Raw genomic sequence first — 13,632 nt, 5'->3', positions numbered from 1 at the left:
TCCTATTGAATTAGTAAAGAATAAAATATGACTGGGCATGATGGTGCTTGCCTTTAATTCCAGCACTCTGGAGGCAGAGGTAGGAGGATCACAGTAAGTTCAAGGCCACCGTGAGACTATATAGGGACCTCTAGGTTAGATTTGTCTAGAGCAAGATCATGCCTTAATAAAACAAACAAAACATAAGATATGAATGTGATCAGTTAAAGTTATACTAAGCCTAAAATTTGACTTCATTTTATGAGTACAGAGCAAAGAAAATTCTCTGTGGATCATTTGTTTCATAATGGGCTAAACACCGACCTCAAACAGTCCAGATAGGCAATGTCCACATGAAGTGGACAGAGGGACATAGTAGTGAGGAAGGAATAGAAAGTTCTGGAGTCTTTAGTGGACTGTACAGCATGGCTGCCAAGAGTTATGGCTTTTCAGTTTCTACTGTAACAAAGTTCAGGTTTGCTAATCTTTTGGTTTTCAAGAAGCTTGAAATGGTGATGTTTGTTACTTTCAGTATGTTTATTTAGCAGTTCTGCTATTGAAAGAAATTGCTTGAAGTTATCTTGGAGATTTGTTAAATACATTTGTGCACCCTCAGATAAGGCTCCAATGACTGACCAATGTAACAATTCAACCAAGTCCAGCTTGATGAACCCATGATTTTATTGGGCTTACTTACAGAGCATGGATGAAGGCTTACTTATAGGAGTATAAGTTACTCCAGAGCAGACCTATCAGTGAAAATACTCATCCTGGTGTGGATGGCAACTTTCTTGTGAAGGCATAAATGGAATTCTTCCTTCAGTTAATCTTCCATACAGATATAGTATACCATGCAATTGAGGAGGAATTACAAATAGTTGGCACATAAATGTGGGAGGGGCACAAGGCATAAGCTAAGATCTCAGTTGATGCTCTGGTGATCTTCCCCACCCGCTCTTTCTATCAGAGAACATCAACAGGTCCAATCTTGGGTGTGTCTTCAAGTAGACACAGTTATTCTGCTGCTTTGCTTAGAGGAAGCACTCTACAACAGAAGGTCATTGTCTCTGAGGTGGGCTATAATACATTATGAAAGGAAGGAAAAGTTGATGGTTTCTGTCCTTGGAGTATAGGACACATGCAATACTATGTAGCAATCCATTGTACGACTTTCATATTGTTAGCTGCCTATGCTAAAATATGGAAAAGGCTACTATAGTTGTGAGCAAAACTAAGGTCAGGACATGTTAATCTGGGTTGGTGTTGTAGGGTCAATTGGTATTCTACAGAATGTAGATTCAGCAAAGGACAGTATCTTGGAAATAGCATGCTTCATGTCTGAGGTAACTTGTATAGTTACCTCAGGAAAGTCTAAATCTATCTTTGTAGCTATCACTTTAGCTGTGTTACATGGGCATACATATTTAAGTAAGTATCATCTGAAATATTGGTGTCATATTTCCCTCATTTTGTCTCCTCTACAAGATTATCTGAGAATGCCAATATTATGATAGAGTATTAAAGGTAGAGGTGATAATTATCTCAGAGGCCATTCTCTTATGTAGATAAACTGATTGTATTTACCTCAAATAACCCAGCTAGAATTTGTCCTTGAATCCAGATATTTTATTCCTAGTAAGGTGCTCTTTCCATGATGAAAAATTACTGAAACATCCCTGTTAGTAGAGTGGAAATACTCAGGATGAAGTTTTCATATTATATTTAAATGCTGAATGTGATTGAGTTCCAAATATCTTATTGCAGAAATTTATAAATAAGGATACAAAACACAAAATATATAAAGTAGGAGGCTAGAGATGTGGCTTAGCACTTTAAGACACTAACTACCAAAGCCTGACAGCCTGAGTTCTATTCCCCAGTCAAGATGTAAAGCCAGATGTACAAATTGGTACACAAATCTGTAGTTTGTTTGCAGAGGCAGGAAGCCCTGGGCACACCCATTGACACATTCTTGCTCTCAAATAAATAAATTAATTAAATATTTAAAAATTATGTAAAGGATAAAAAATTGAGGTTGTGTGTAAGGATACTGTTGTAGACATTTTCACATTGCTGGGATGATCTTCCAAGGCAGGCATACTTTATTGGAGGAAGGGATTTATTTCAAGCTTACCAATGCAGGGGAAGTTATATCAAATAGTGGAAGAATCTGGCTCCCATTCATAAATCCAAGCAGAGAGATACCACTGAACAGCCAGCATCACAAACAAGCATATCCAGAGCTCAAAATCTCTCTGCATATTTTTAGGCTAGAATTCAGATCTGCACCCCAACACACCTCTTGCAGCCAGGCAGGTGGAAACCAAAGTTACAAACTTTAATGAAACACCTGAGTCTATAAGGGGCATACATTTAAACTACCACATTCCTCCCCTGTTCCACAATAGACTCATAATAATGTCACATTGTAAATTGTATTCAGTCCAAATTTAAAGATACCCATAGTCTTTACCAACGTTAAGACTCATCTGTTATTTCAAGACTATCTTAACTGTGAGTCCTCTAAAATCAAAACAAGTTGGATATTTCCAACATATAATGGTACAGAGTAAATATTTCCATTGGAAAAAGACATAACAAGGATAGACTAGACCAATACAAACTCAATAACCATCAGGCAAACATCAAACATCTATAGTTCAAGTCCCATAACCAGTGATGACAGTCTCTGGATTTTCCAATTTTTCCCTTCCAGCCAGGGAAAATGTCTATCCCAAGTCAATAGCACTCCATGGTAGCGTCTGCACAGTCCAAACACTTTTGCGTCTCTATTGCAAGCCACAGTCCATTTTCAACTCCATATACTGGCTTTTTCAGGCTTTAAAACTGGAATATGTTTGTACTCATTCCTCATCTCAGCAGACATTCCTATTTAGCTTTTGACAATGGCCTCATCAATGACTTTAATAAAAATTATAAGTATATGGGGGATATAAATTTAAACTACGACAGAAACCATACCACATACTAGTAAGCATTCCTTCTTTTCTAAAGAACATGTCACATTATAATTCTCCCTACTATTACTACATCTTTAATTCCTTGTAAATACCATAATGGCTATGGGATATATTTAATCTACATTTCAACTTTAAGCCTTTTCACTTTCTAGCTTGATCAATTTAGCTGTTTTATATTTTTATTACACCAACAGATACAAGGCACCAGTTTTCAGATACATGACAGATTTTAAAATCTATTGTCTTATACTCTGTTTCTTTATTGCCTAGATTTTCTGACAAAAATAATTCGTTTAGTATGTTTTATTTTGTGTTTGTATTTACATGTGTGTACATGAGGTATATACATACATATTGTATATGTGCATGCCTCTCAAACATAAACTTAGGCCAGCAGAAGACACTGAATGTCCTCTTAATTGTCTTCCATCACATGTCCCTGAGACAGTCTCTCTCTGTATTTAGAGTCCCCAGTTATTTATTAGACTGGCTGACAATGGAGCCCTATTGATCTTCCTATCTCCACACCCTCAGTTCTGGTATTACAGGAATGCAGTTATGTGTGACTTTTTATGTGGGTACTGGGAATAAAACTCAGCTCCTCATACTTATGCAGCAAGTGCTCTTATCTACTAAGCTATCTCCTTGCCTCCATTTGGCACGTGTTTTATGAACATTCTGTATGTGCCTGCTCTGTGGCTAGGACTATAATTATCTATACTAACATCTTACTAGATTCTTCTTTTTTCATTATAAAGATGGACATTGGATGTTCTTTTAATGTGTAAGAAAATTCAGCAAGTTTGATTTAAGATTACACTAGTAAAGCTAGATGAAGGAAACTATGAAACTGGTGTTATTGTTGCCATCATCACCAGTAATTACATTTACTAGGTGCTTACTTAATGCATTAGGGACAATTTCATGCCCACCAGGAGTTTATAATGTATTAAACAACATGTTGCTTTTTTAAATGAATAACTCCTGTTAGATAATATATAATAAGAACTAAATGAATGGGACCATGTGCCATGTGTGCAGGCCTTTTATGAAATTATCTAATGTATATATGGTAAATATGTGTTTCCAGTAAGGGTTGGAATGAAGTAAAAGTACATAATTGACAAGGAAGTATTCTGGGAGAAAAAGCAAAGGTGGAAAGTTCATTTATCATTTTGCACAAAAACATGAAAACAGGTGAAAGACATCATATAAGGTTGCTGATACTAGAGTCAGGCAGACACATGTAAATTAAAATCTGAGATTAACCACCCAGCCACTGTGTAACTTTAGGCAACTTCTACTCATTTTATTGACTCTTAATGTATTCTTCTGAAAATACTGATAGTAGCATATATTTTACCATGTTGATATAAAGATTTATTGTGTATTTGTGTATATGTGTATGGCTGTGTGTGTGTGTGTGTGTGTGTGTGTGTGTGTGCATGTTTGAGTTTGGAGGTCAGGAGTTGACATCATGTGTCTTCTTCATTGCTTTTCACCTTATTTACTGAAGTAGGGTCTCTTGCCTGAACCCAAAAATAACTGATTTGGCTGTGTAGCTATCCAGCTTGCCTGGAGATCCCAAATCCAACTCTCATGTACTAGGATTATAAAGTCCACCATGCCCACCAAACATTTCCTTGAATGAAGAGTTTTGAAGTTACCTTCTGGTTGCTGGCACAAACAAAGCACCTGACCAAAAGTGGCCAATGGGAAGAAAGTTGTTTATTTTAGCTTACAGACCCAAGGGAAAGTTCCATGATGGGAGTGGAAGAAATAGCATGAGCAGAGGTTGGACATCACCCCCTGACTAGCATCAGATAGACAACTGTAGCAGGAGAGTGAGCTGAACACTGACAGGGGGAAGCTGGCTATAGCAACCATCAGCCTACTGCAAACAGCATACCTCTTCCAGCAAGGCTTCAATCACCAAATTGCCACCAGCTGGGGACCTAGCATTCAGAACTCATAAATTTAGTGGGACATGTAATTCAAACCACCACTTTCTAATCCTGTCCTCCATAAACTGATCTCTAGGTCCATTACTTTTTCTACAACTGATGTGATTTTATTGTTCTTTATGGATGTATAAAAAGGCATTGTCCTTTTAATTTTTTTATTAGTTTTCTATTTAGCAAATACAGGCAGTTTGGTACCATTATTAGGCTCATCTGTGACATACCCCCTCCCCAATGGCCCCTCCTTGTTGTTGTATATGGGTTGTGTAGTACTTTTCTTTCTTTTTTTTTTTTGACCTTTTAATTTTTTTAATTAGTTTTCTATTCAGCAAAAAAAAAAGTACTAAAATGGCATTGTGCATCTATATCACATTTTCTTCATCCATTTGTCTCTCCTTCATTTCTCAAGTACCCACGTGGGCCAGATGCACATGGTGAGGCATGCCTCTGGAGTTTGTTTGTAGTGGCTAGAAGCCCTTGGCACACCTGTTTTCTCCCTCTTTCAAATAAAGGTATAAACAAAATATTTATAAAATAGAACCAAAAGCAAACGTAGAACATGAGTAAATCCTTGAGAAGGTTTTGATTTGTACTGACTTGAGATTAGCAGCACTGTCTGCTGAATGATTTTGAATATTGAATTCATGGATTCATTTGGTAAATGACTTCTGTAGTACTTAGCATCATAGGTCCCATTCCTTTACATTGGTAGAAGTGAATTGTTGAGAACATGGCCCCTCTGATTTGTTTTAGACAATAACAACCTTACTGTGATGTTTTGGACTTTAACAATAAAGTAACTATCTCCAGAGAGAACTATTTTCATGATTTCTATTTGGTGAGAACCCATATATTTGGACAAATTGAGCTAAATATGAAGTGCTTTTGCTCAAGGAGGTCAGTCTTAATGTCCCAGCATGTGTGTGTGACAATGTATTTAACGGCAACCTCCCATAACTTTAGCATGGTTAATGGCTTTACCCTGCTTTACTCTGCCCTTCAAATCTGTAACCTTTGTATTAATTGCACAGAGGCATTCAGATAATATGCTTCATGACAATTCACATCTAAGAATTTTTATCTCATTTTTATTTCATATTGTTGGGGCAACAGTGGGGTAAACTTTGGTATAAAGTGGGAACACTTAGCACATCCTGAAAGGAGGCAGGTATTCCAGGCCAACTGGCTTGAAAAGAATTTTTTTTCCTCTAGATTGAATCTGTGGCAGTAAATTTGAGACTCATATTGTATGGTATTGCAAAGAGACTGATTTATGTCTTGTTGAATTATCTTTATCCCCCGTTGATTGATAAAAAGGAAATGGGGGTTGCAGCACTAATACATATACTCCAACATTCTATCTTCAGCCAGGGTTGCAACTACATGCCAAGCAAAGGCTGCAAATTACTTTCTGCTTGTTTTGATCTACTTAAAGAAATTGCTTTGTGTTGCTAAAGAATAGCTGACCCCATCATCCTAGTCACATTTTATCCTTGAATAATGAGGAAAAAAATCTCCCTGCAGTAAATGTTCAGTTTATGCTGTTTTTTTATCACTTCTAAAAGAAAAAAAAAAAAAACCTTTATGATATAATGATGCTATCCTCAGCTGAACATAAGGGTTTGTCCTGAATGTCTTAATCAATGGTAAGAGTTAGGAAGGTCAGCTCATCCTTAAGCTAAAACTAGAATCAGCTGTCCAGAACAGAAATGAAATCTGGCAAAGAAGGCTGCAGGCTCCTCTAGCAGCTCCAAGTCTCTATTTCACATGGATGCTTTTCATGGTCGCTTTTCACTACTTAATTTTCACATCTTGACTGAGTATATTCAGAACTTATATAACCTACCTATGTACTCATTTAAACCCTCCTTGGTATTTCAATTTCAATTTCAATTATTTTCCTCAAAACTGTAAGCAGTAGTATGAAGGGTGCAGATACTAGTTTCTGAAATTCAGAATGGAACTTATTAATTTATTCATATAATCAGACATTCCTTTGGCAAGTTTTATGCACCTGTTATGTTTCATGCATTGGGATAAACATTGGGGATACAAATAGACTTATAATCTAGGTATAATAAACTCTTCATAGGCAAACTTAATTTCCATACAAAAAACAATCTCACTTTTTTTTCCATATTAAATTAATGTAAAATGCTAAATTCAGCTGCCTTGCTCATTACATACAGATTGACTCATTTTTATTTATTCTGAGATTGTATTATAGTATGAATTCAAGTTCAAGTTCTGGTTCTGATATTTATCAACTATGTGATATTGGGTAAGTCACTCATTACCTATTCTCCTTACCTGCACTTCCTTACCTGTAAAGAATGGATAATAATAGTACCTGTCTGATAGGCTTGTGAGGATTTCATGATACAGTGTCCAACTCAATAAATCATATTAGATGTTATTGATTCTTCTAATTTTGAAAGAAAATCATTTTAAATCTCTATTTTTCATAGGATCTGAGAAAAAAATGAAAGAACAGGCAAACAAATGGTGAATATTTGTTTCTTCTCTAAGTACAAAATTAGATGTTAGTTTAAAATTTTATTTGTTTTAAGATAAAAATGCTTGTCTTATGATGTCTAGCTCACTAATAGAACTTCAAATACTTTTATAGAAATTCAGCACTTGTGCTTTAACTTTTCTTATACTAAGGCCAATTTCATCATTTTTTCATTTCAAAATCAGATGGCTTGAACAACTCCCCAAATTTCCATCACCTCACAACTTATATGAACTTTTAAGCCCTGAGAGAAACATGAGTGATGTGTTTTGTAAAAACAAAACCTGCCAGGGCTTTGAATATAATCCTTTCTACCTCCCCTCCCAAGGATTTTTCCTTTAACAAGACACTTTCATGAATCATCATATGTAGTGTTTAAAAGTGAGTTATCTCATTTTCAAAGGAAATATAAAATATACCATCATGTTTTAGACAGAAGGTAGCTTTTGGGTGATGTCAACATAATTATCAAGGTAGCAATCTTCTTACACTTTTTAAACTGCATCACACACATTCCCTAAAGCCATAGGCAAGTCTTGGATAATATGTGTCTCAAAAGATGTTGGTGAATTTCATATGAAATTATGTCATTTAGATTGCAATTTCTCCTAAAAATCAACACTTCTCAGAGTTAAGTGTTTGACCTTGATGTCTTATAGTATTAATGACTTTCCTAAAGGTAGCTTTGGCATAACAAAAAGTATATATATATTTTATTTCTTGTTGGAAATTTTATCATAATTCTCAATACAATTTCTCATACAATTTCAACATAATATCTTTGGGCTCAGGCCAGATACTTATTCTTTTTTTAAAAATATTAATTTAATTTAATTTATTTATTTGAGAGAGGGAAAGAGGCAGAGAGAGAGAGAGAAAATGGGTGCACCAGGGCTTCCAACCACTGCAAACGAACTCCAGATGCATGTGGCCCTTGTGCATCTGGCTTATGTGGGTCCTGGAAAGTCAAACCAGGATCCTCTGGCTTTGCAGGCAAGTGCCTTAACTGCTAAGCCATCTCTCCGGCCCCAGATACTTATTCTTATATATGTATTTTTAGGTGTAAATTAATACATAAATTCAAACTGCTTTACCCCCGACCTGCGGGGCCAATGTTACGTGGGGTGGTCGAGGAGGGCTGCAACCTGAAAGAACAGGCGGGAAAGAAGGAGGAGACCAAGCGGAGGTTTTGTCAAGGTCTCATTTAATGTTGGATTTTTTAGCTCTTTTATGATCAACCAGCAGGTAGGGCAATAAGGGGGGGAAAAGGGGGAGGGGGTACAAGGAAGGAGGAAGTAGGGACACCTGGCCGTAATCTTCTGGAGCATCTTCTCGGAATCTCTCTTGTGACACCTCCCAGAGCAGCTGTTTGTTCTCGGGGGAGGGACTGCATGAGGGCTGCTAGTTCTCTTTTGTCCTCAGGGCAGTGAGGGGCCATATGAAGGCTGTTAGTTCTTCTTTTGTCCTAGGGTGGTCAGGTCATGGTCTCTGACACTGCTTTGTTGACTATATTCAGAAACTGCACTGCTTAAATATAGACATCAAATGAAGCCATAGGCCTTATCCTCATATGATAAAATATCAAGGACTATTTAAAGCCATAAAGATAAGCAGGACAAATAAGTAGTTATGTTAAGGGAAAGTCATGTGCTTTCACCTCTTGACTTCTGTAATTAATTTTGGAAAATTTTCCAAATCTTAGGTTTATTCATGTTCTACTGAATATCTTTTTATAGCTTTGTTTACCACTTTGGATCACTCTGACTTTTCATCACTAGTAGGGTACCTTAACAGATTTTAACATTAAAGTTTATATTAGCTTAATTATTTATTCCAGAAAATCTCTCAGAATAGTCTTCATATGGGGGCTATGGATAGTGACTTTGAGCTTGACTCTTACATTTGTGACAAATGACTCATATCTTTAAAGATATATATATATCTATATTATATATATAATATATATTACATATATATATAATATATATATTACATATATATAATATATACATATTACATATATATATTATATATATTACACACACACACACGCATACACACACACACACACATATATATGTGTGTGTGTGTGTGTGTGTGTGTGTGTGTGTGTGTATATATCATTGAGTCTATTTGTCTCATATGACTGTTATTCTTAACATTAAAGTGTTCATATAATGTTCCTAAAATGGTGCTTGATGTTCATTTAGTACTTATTCATTGATAGATATTACTATTATCTAACATCAAGTTGGCTTCCAAATTCTATGCCATAAAAATGAAAATTATTTATTCCCCTCCATGCTGGAAAAATGTAAGGTATTCAGCATTCAAAGTTGATCAAAATTTGCACAGCTGAGCACAAATGAATATTATGGCTCTTTTGTAAGATATATATATACATTTTTTTTTGTCCCTGAATAGCAAACAATGAAAAACAGAAATTCACAGACTAACTTCAGTTACCTTACTGCATAAGCCTCCAGAAATACAAGGAGGAACTCAAGTACCTGGTTAGAATTTACAGTTACCAGTAAATAGTTGGCTAGAATAAACTTGAGTGTCCTGTGATAGGCACAGTTACAACTTTCTGGAATTGTCATGCATATCATAAATGCGTTTTATAGGACAGTGTGACTGTAGGTTGGGCACATCATCTCAGTCATATTGGTTACTTATTATTAATTTCAAACCTTTGAAACATTCTGTTTTGTCAGTCTTAATGTTGTGGCTCAGAAAGGAAAATAAATGAAGTAAAGAAAAATGAAAGCAACGGCCCTACACATCTATTAAAACACTGCAAGCAGCAGTGATGGCTAGCAATGTCTAATAATTCATCATGGTACCATACCTATCAACTGTAAAGCTATCATCCATAGAAGGTTATTAGAGTAGAAATGTGGTTGATTGTTCAAACTAGTGTGTTAGGGTGCAATCAATGATAGAGTATGGTAAGAGCACACACAATTGGAACTCCCTGTTCACATTAAGGTGATAAGGGATTTTTTTTTGCAAGACTTTGAGTGAGAGAAACAAGTGTGTGTGTGTGTGTGAGAGAGAGAGAGAGAGAGAGATAAAGAAGCAGAGAGACAGAGACAGAGAGAAAACAAAATGTGAGGATTCCTCATGCAAGAGATTTAAGAAACTTAAGGCTAGGACAGTGTCATGTTACCTGCTTTAGTTCCCCTTGTATTCCAAGAAAGAAGCACAGTTCTTGCCCTACAATGTGCATAGAAGAATGTTTTGTGACAAGCTAAACTGATGCATATACTGAATATACTTCTTTCTAGGTTACAGGTTAGAGGGCTGGGCAATAGTTCTCTTCCTACTGGCATTTTTGGAATGAGCATTTTCTGACTCCTCTATAATCTCATGGGACAGATGAACACTGTAGCAGTTTCCTATTCATGTCCTCTACAAGCTTCTTGGAGGTCTTAAAATTCACAACTCTTAACGATCAGGGAAAGAAAAAGAAGCTAAGAGCTCAGATAGGAGTTCTTCCCACTACATTTTATAGATGAAATATTTAGTGTTTTAAATTAAACATGCCTAAAAATCTTATTCCAGAGAGACTTTCACAACCATCCTGCTTACAGAACTCTAACCTTGAAACTGAATTTGCATATGAATCAAGGTCAGTCAGTTGGAGTTTCTTTAGCCCACATAAAAATTCAAAATCTCAACCTCAGGGAAACAGCAGGGGACTGGCTATATGGCTATAGCTTTGGAGTGGAGATCAGTGGGGTGGGGATATCATTTAGGGGCCTAGTGCAAAAAGGGTTTGACATTTGAGATTGATAAATTATAGCTCCTTCTACCCAGATTGGTATTTTTTAAAAATTGAATTAAATGAGTGCCACTGAAAAAAATTCATACTTAGAGGCTGCTGAACACAGCAAATCAAAATATAACTTATGTTGGTAAAAATATAGTGTTTAAGGAAATCTAGTATTCTACTCTATTCTGCAGTTGGCTAGTATACATTGTGTGTGTGTGTGTGTGTGTGTGTGTGTGTGTGTGTGTGTGTGTGTAATCTGTATTCTGTTCTGGGAATCATATTCATTTTATATGGAATATCGATTAATCAAAATATATTCAGAGGAAAAGGAACAGAATGATGATGGGCTTGAAAATCAGACATCAAAAGAATGGTTAGGTATAAGAACCATTCTCTGTGTTACAATTATTATTTTTTCTCTTTTTCATGGCACTTAGGCCTGAACCTAGGATCTGACATATGTTAAGCAAGCACTGAACGTCTATGATACATCCGCAGTTCTCTTTTCATATTTTTATTTTGAGAGGGGTTTTCATTAAGTTGCTCAGGATGGTCCTGAACTCATTTTGTAGCCAAGGTAAACCTTGATCGGTGATTCTCTAGTCTCAATTTTTCAAGTAGCTTGGAGTAAAAGCCTGTTTTGCCAGACCATATTCCTTGGTAAAATTTTTGAATTTTTTGTTTGTTTGTTTTTTTGAGGTAGGGTCTCACTCTAGCCCAGGCTGACCTGGAATTCACTATGTAGTCTCAGGGTGACCTTGCACTCATGCAATCCTCCTACCTCTGCCTGCCGAGTGCTGGGATTAAAGGCGTGTGCCGGGCTGGAGAGATGGCTTAGCGGTTAAGCGCTTGCCTGTGAAGCCTAAGGACCCCGGTTCGAGGCTCGGTTCCCCAGGTCCCACGTTAGCCAGATGCACAAGGGGGCGCACGCGTCTGGAGTTCGTTTGCAGAGGCTGGAGGCCCTGGCGCGCCCATTCTCTCTCTCTCCCTCTACCTGTCTTTCTCTCTGTGTCTGTTGCTCTCAAATAAATAAATAAAAAATTTTAAAAAAAGGCGTGTGCCACCACACCCAAATAAATTTTTGAATCTTTTTAGGTTTTTTTTTTTTTTTTTTAGATTAAAAGAACTAAATTTCACTGTAGACTATGATCCAATGACTATGAGGAAAGTTTGAAACAAGAAGAAAAAATTTATTTCTAGCAAAGCATTCTGATCCACAGTCCTAATCTGATTTAATTATTCATTCTTCCCATACCCTCTGCTCATTCACTGTCCAAAATACTTAAAATAAGATAAAAGTAAACACAAACTTACCCATATAGCACATGCCATTTTTCAATTATATTGTTACTCTCCACATCTTTCAGATATTTTAAATATTCCTTTTGTCTTTAGAAATCTGTTTCTTTAGCAACTAACAAGGAGCAGAATAATTACCTATTAGTAATTAAACATATATTGGCAATTTTAATACAACAGAATAAGCTAAGCTGATTTTGCAAACAAGAAGCCTAGGCTCAAGAAGATGTGGTATTTATTGTTGGATGTTTGTTTTATTATCTTTTTTATTGGGGTATAATGGACTGTAAAAAGGTAAAAAAAAACCATATATACATATATATGTATACATATATGCATATTTCAAGGTGATATACAATTTCACAATTTGTGAAATGATCACTGTGTGAAGCTAATTGACACATATATCCCCTCACATAGTTATGCATTTGTATTATAATTTTTTATTAGTTATGTACACAATGTGTATACAGACATGTTGGTACCATCATCAGCCTTCTCCCTGTCTCCCTGCCACACACACAGGGACCCTACTCATTGGGTAATGTGGGTGGTGCATCATGAGGTTAGCCATAAGTTATGGTAAAGAGGCAATGTCTCTTTGCATAATGTCCAAACATGTGGCTCTAACAAAATTTCCACCCCCTCTTCAACAAATTTCCCTGAGCCATGATGGGTTCATTTTAGGTCTACTTCAGTGATGAGGTCTTGGGGGACTCTGTGTCTCTGGATATTTGGTTTGGTAGGAGTTGAGTGTTCTCTGTGTCTATGTCCTTCACCATTGTGCTGGTAGCAGGTTCACCAAGAAAGCAACATCCTTGCTCATTTCCTCAATTACTCTTGATTTCAGCTGGGGCCCTGGTGAGGTGAGATGGACTAATTCTCTCCTCAGGATCCATATCCATCTGGTAAAGAGAAGCAAATTCTCTAATTTAGAGTGAAGTCATCACCAGATAAATGGGATAACCATTATTATTTTAGAGATAATTTAATAGGTGTAGGCCCTCTTATAGCTCACAGTTGGTGGGAGCTTGATAATGGAGAGCGGGCTCATTTTTTAGATATGGTTCTGTCTAGTTTCCGAGCTCCAGTTATTGGTTACATTCCACTGAGTGGATC

This window comes from Jaculus jaculus, chromosome X, assembly GCF_020740685.1.
Source record: "Jaculus jaculus isolate mJacJac1 chromosome X, mJacJac1.mat.Y.cur, whole genome shotgun sequence".
NCBI classification, from domain to species: Eukaryota; Metazoa; Chordata; class Mammalia; order Rodentia; family Dipodidae; genus Jaculus; species Jaculus jaculus.
The sequence above is the reverse complement of the archived record's forward strand: the minus strand, read 5'-3'. Positions refer to the sequence as shown.